The following is a 6,000-nucleotide window of genomic DNA, read 5'->3' on the forward strand; positions in this document are numbered from 1 at the left end:
GAAAAGCTTGCTTACCGGATTATGAAAATGCGATAGGACCCATAAGATGAAAGAGTGCCCGGAGGCGGAGCCAGACGTCGAGTAGCGGCGGTGATCGGCGAAGCCAGAGAGTAGTCTGAACGTGCCGAAATCAAGCCAGGAGGTCGATAAGGTCCAAAGGGTGAGACGCTAAGAGTGGTCAGGACGTAGCAAAAAGGTCTGGAAGCCGGAGATAGTGTTGCAGTACAAACGGGGCAGACAGGTGGGAAGTTAGAATACCAAGCCGAAGGTCAGAGCCAGAAATGGACAACAAGCACAGAGTCACAAGGCAATACACAGAATGAGAAAACAGACTGGGTCATACACGAGAAAGCAATCAGACTAAACAGTATGCAAGCACATTAGGGGGTCAGAGACACAACCAAGACAGATGTATCACTGACAAGGATCCCCAGGTGAAGGCGGGTTAATATAGCCCTCCCCAAACCAAAAGGAGGCAATACAAAATTAACCCTGAGAGGACAGGGAAGGAACCCTGTCCACAACCATGACAGTATATATTTGCACAGAAATAAATGTTTAACATGTGTGATGATTTAATGAGGTCTAACTAAACTGATATGACCTCACTGGCTTTGGTGAGTTTTTACTTTCGCCAAAACCAGGAGTGGGTAAAAAAAACAGAAGAGGTGACGTGTTTCTATTATACTTTTCCTCTGATTGTTCAACTCCTGGTTTTGGCTTACACATACTGAGGTAAAATACTGACCAAATACTGAACGTGTTCACGTGGCCTTAACCTCCATAGATAGATCAGGACTTCACTGCAGGGATTCCCCAAGTTGCTACCTCCTCATAAGTCTTATTTAGAAGTCTCCAATGCACAGTCCCAAATCAGAAGACAGAATACACAGACAGACAGGGTGAGGTCAGAACAGGCAGAATTCTTTAAATGGTAGACCAACAGAACATCAGGCCTCTCAGCAGATTGGAAAATGTGGTCAGGAAACAAGTTAGGTCAAAGCCAAAGAAAACAAAAATAAACATTTGCACAGTAAAAGAATGAATTGAACATTATTGTTCAGGCAGTGGGCAATTGCGTAAGAGCACTTAGGCAACATTCCCACGGTGAGTTTTTGATGCTGCAGAATTTATGCACCTTTTATTTAAATTAGATTATGTGCAGTTTTTTATAGCGTTTTTGAGTGCGGTGTATACATGCGTTTTTATTGTGGTTTTTGTTTCTAGTCAGTATGTCAGGCTTTATGTAAAGCTGCTTTGTTTTTTATACTTATTGGTAATTGGCTTTGACAAAACTTTTTTGACATACTTAGATAGACGTGGATTACTGCAAAACATTTGATAAAGTATCTCATACTATCCTTATTGAAAAAATATGGGATTGACAAGGCTTCGGATAGGGGGATTCTTAACTGTATCAGTGATCATATTTAAAAAGTGGTAATAAATGGTTGCATATCCAACTGGAAGAGTGTTTCAAGTGGAGTACCACAAGGCTTTGTCCTGGCCCCAGTGTTGTTCAACATATTTATAAATGATCTAGATAAAAGAACTGAAAGTAAACTACCGTGTATAAGCTGAGATTTTCAGCCCATTTTTTGGGGCTGAAAGTCCCCCTCTCGGGTTATACACGAGTCATATACGGGGGTCGGCGAGGGAGGGGGAGTGGGGGGTGTCAGAGACCATACTCCCCCCTCCTGGCATGGTCTCTGCAGCCCCTCCTGTTATGAGTTCATTTTCTCCTGCACCTCTGATGTCTGAGGAACTTCCTCGGCTGGTGAAAGGAGGTGGTGAGGGTGATCTGGATGGGAGGAACCTATCATCTGATCAGATAGATGATTGGACATCCGGAATTACTGAGTGGATATAAGTCAGCCGACGCCCTGCAGGGTTGCTGGTGATCCTTTCAGCTCTGAGCTCTTGTATCCAGTTCAAGTTTCTGTCTGCTAAAAGCTAAGTGTTGCTCTGTTATTTTTCCTTGAGATATTGTCTACTTATTGTTTGTTTTCAGCCTGCCCTGGTTTGGACGGGCTGAACTCATTTTTGTCACTGATCAGTAGATCTTTTTGCTCTGTTTTCAGAATATACCTGAGTGCTGATATAGTGATTTTGAAGTCTAGTGACTTCAGGGCTCTTTTCTATCAGACGTGTTGGACATGATTTTGATAGGGGTTTTTGCGGATCGCAGCCAGCATCTTTTCTGTCCTGTCCTATCTAGTTAGTTGGGCCCCATCGTTTGCTCAGCCTGTCTTTCTGTCTGTGTTTGTGTTTTCATCTGTTTTTCACCGAGAATACATGTTGGGGGCTGTCTATTGCTTTGGGGTCTGCTCTGGGGCAGTTTAGATTTCCCCTTTCTTTCTTTAGGCTTATGTAGTCCTCTGGCTGTGACGAGGGGCCTAGGGCATCGTAGGAGCCCCCCACGGCTACTGTTAGTTGTGGTGTACAGGATTAGGGGTCTGCAATCCGCTAGTTACCAACCTCTCTGGTTTTCTGGTCTTAGCCTTTGTTTTTTCCTCCTCCAGTGACTCAATCATAACACCCTCTGCTTCCGCCATGATCTCAGTGTCCCAGCTGTTCCTGCATTCAGCGGTCACGTGGTACCACTCATTAAACTAATGAATATGCGCATATTTAATGAGCGGTACCACGTGACCGCTGAATGCAGGAATAGCCTGGGACGCCGACATCATGCTGGAAGCAGGGGCTCTGGGCTGAAGAGACCAGGCACCAGGAGGGGGCTGGTGAGTATGACGGGGGTGCAGAGCAATACTTACCGCTCCCCGTTCCATCACTGTCTCCGGGTCCTCTGGCTGTGACTTAGCGGAGGGCACGATGACGTAGTCAGTGCGCGCCCTCTGCTAACGTCACTGCACAGGACCCGGGAAACAGCGATGGAACCGGGAACAGTAAATATAGCTAGTGCTGGGGGCCTGAGCCAGCGGCTACACCAGCACCTGGCCCCCTGCGACGGAGAGGTGAGTATGTCTTTTTTTTATAGCAGCAGGGGCAGCAGCATATGGGGGGGTATTTTTTGTATGGAGCTTCTACTTGGGGAACCATTAACCCCTGTGCAGCACATGGGGGTATTGATGTATGGAGCTTCTACTTGGGGCACCATTAACCCCTGTGCAGCATATGGGGTATTGATGTATGGAGCATCTACTTGGGCCACCATTAACCCTTGTGCAGCATATGGGGGTATTTTTTGCATGGAGCTTCTACTTGGGGCACCATCAACCCCTGTGCAGCATATGGAGGTATTGATGTATGGAGCTTCTACTTGGGGCACCATTAACCCCTGTGCAGCATATGGGGGGTATTGATGTATGGAGCATCTACTTGGGCCACCATTAACCCTTATGCAGCATATGGGGGTATTTTATGTATGGAGCTTCTACTTAGGCCACCATTAACCCTTGTGCAGCATATGGGGGGTATTTTATGTATGGAGCTTCTACTTGGGGCACCATTAACCCCTGTGCAGCATATGGGGGTATTGTTGTATGGAGCATCTACTTGGGCCACCATTAACCCTTGTGCAGCATATGGGGGTATTTATGTATGGAGCATCTACTTGGGCCACCATTAACCCCTGTGCATCATATGGGGGTATTTATGTATGGAGCTTCAACTTGGGCCACCATTAACCACTGTGCAGCATATGGGGGTATTGATGTATGGAGCTTCTTCTTGGGCCACCATTAACCCTTGTGCAGCATATGGGGGGTATTTATGTATGGAGCTTCTACTTAGGCCACCATTAACCCTTGTGCAGCATATGGGGGGTATTTTATGTATGGAGCTTCTACTTGGGGCACCATTAACCCCTGTGCAGCATATGGGGGTATTGTTGTATGGAGCATCTACTTGGGCCACCATTAACCCTTGTGCAGCATATGGGGGTATTTATGTATGGAGCATCTACTTGGGCCACCATTAACCCCTGTGCATCATATGGGGGTATTTATGTATGGAGCTTCAACTTGGGCCACCATTAACCCCTGTGCAGCATATGGGGGTATTGATGTATGGATCTTCTACTTGGGCCACCATTAACCCTTGTGCAGCATATGGGGGGTATTTATGTATGGAGCATCTACTTGGGCCACCATTAACCCCTGTGCATCATATGGGGGGTATTTATGTATGGAGCTTCAACTTGGGCCACCATTAACCACTGTGCAGCATATGGGGGTATTGATGTATGGAGCTTCTTCTTGGGCCACCATTAACCCTTGTGCAGCATATGGGGGGTATTTATGTATGGAGCATCTACTTGGGCCACCATTAGCCTTTGTGCAGCATATGGGGGTATTTATGTATGGAGCTTCTACTTGGGACACCATTAACCCTTGTGCAGCAATATATGGGGGTATTTATCCTTGGAGCATCTTGTTGGGCAACCATTAACCCTTTTGCAGCATTTTATGGGGATATTTATCTATGGAGCATCTTTTTGGACCACCATTAACCCTTGTGCAGCACCACCCTCGGCTTATACATGAGTCAATAAGTTTTCCCAGTTTTTTGTGGCAAAATTAGGGGGTCGGCTTATAAGCGGGTCGGCTTATACACGAATATATAAAGAAATCAAATTTGCAGACGATGCAAAGCTAGGAGGGATACCTAACACTAGAAAAGACAGAGAAAGGATTTAGAAGTATCTAGATAAGCTTGAACAATCGACAGCGACTAATATAATGGTATTTAACAGTGAGAAATGCAAGATTCTACATCTGGGCAAGAAAAATGAAAATTACATCTACAGAATGGGAGTAATAAAACTAATCAACAGCATCTGTGAAAAAGACTTGGGTATACATACTGATAGATTACAGACTGTACAGGAGTCAACAGTGTGATGCAGCAAAAAAGGCAAACACGGTTCTGGAATGTATTAAGAGAAGCATAGAGTCTAGATCACGTAAAGTAATTATCCCCCGCTATTCCTCCTAGGTCAAGCCTCATGTGGAGTACTGTGTCCAGTTCTGGGTACCACTTTTTAAAAAAAGACATAAAAAAACTGGAGCAAGTTCATAGAAGAGCTACCAGAGTGGACTGTAAAGTATGTCCTACGAGGAACAGTTAACGCATCTGGGAATGTTCAGCTTACAAAAAAGAAGGCAAGGAGGAGACTTAATAGTTGTCTACTAATATCTGAAGGGATGTCACAGTGTGGAGGGAGCATCCTTATTATCATTTGCACATGTAAACACGAGAAGCAATGGAATGAAACTAAAACAGAGAAGATACAGATTAGATATTAGAAAAAAAACTTTTTAACAGTGAGTGTGATCAATGCGTGGAACAGGCTGCCATGAGAGGTTGTGAGTTCTCCTTCAGTGGAAGTCTTCAGAGACTGGACAGACATCTGCCTGAGATGGTTTAGTGAATCCTGCATTGAGCAGGGGGTTGGAAACTATGACCCTGGAGGAACCCTTCCATCTCTAACATTCTATGATTCTATGATTCAATATGTGTTTTTGATGCATTTTTCAGAGTTTCGCAACCTATTGCAAGTCTAAGGCCGGGATCACACACAGCGAGATACGGCCGAGTCTCGCAGGTTAAAACCAAGCTCTGGCGCCGGCACTCTGGAGCGGAGCGTGCAGCTCCATGTATTGCTGTGCGGCTGCACGCTCCGCTCTGGAGTGCCGGCATCAGAGCTTGGTTTTAACCTGCGAGACTCGGCCGTATCTCGCTGTGTGTGATCCCGGCCTAAGGCTAAATTTCACACAGAAAACTCAGTGTACCCTCAAGAGAAATTGACATGTTGCGGATTTTAAACATGCAACACAGGTGAATATACGCTGTACTGTAAAGATGCACAGTAGATATGAGATTGCTATAACTCCCATCCAATCTGTTGGAACTGTAATACGCTGTGTTTTTGACACAGTAAAAATACGAAGCATCAAAAACTCACCAAAAGCTCATTACTGTGTAAGAGGGTTTGCCATAGATGATGAGATTCCCCAGCACTGTGTGGCATTTGCATCT

This window comes from Dendrobates tinctorius, unplaced genomic scaffold, assembly GCF_039654945.1.
Source record: "Dendrobates tinctorius isolate UK_male_01 unplaced genomic scaffold, ASM3965494v1 ptg000223l, whole genome shotgun sequence".
NCBI lineage: Eukaryota > Metazoa > Chordata > Amphibia > Anura > Dendrobatidae > Dendrobates > Dendrobates tinctorius.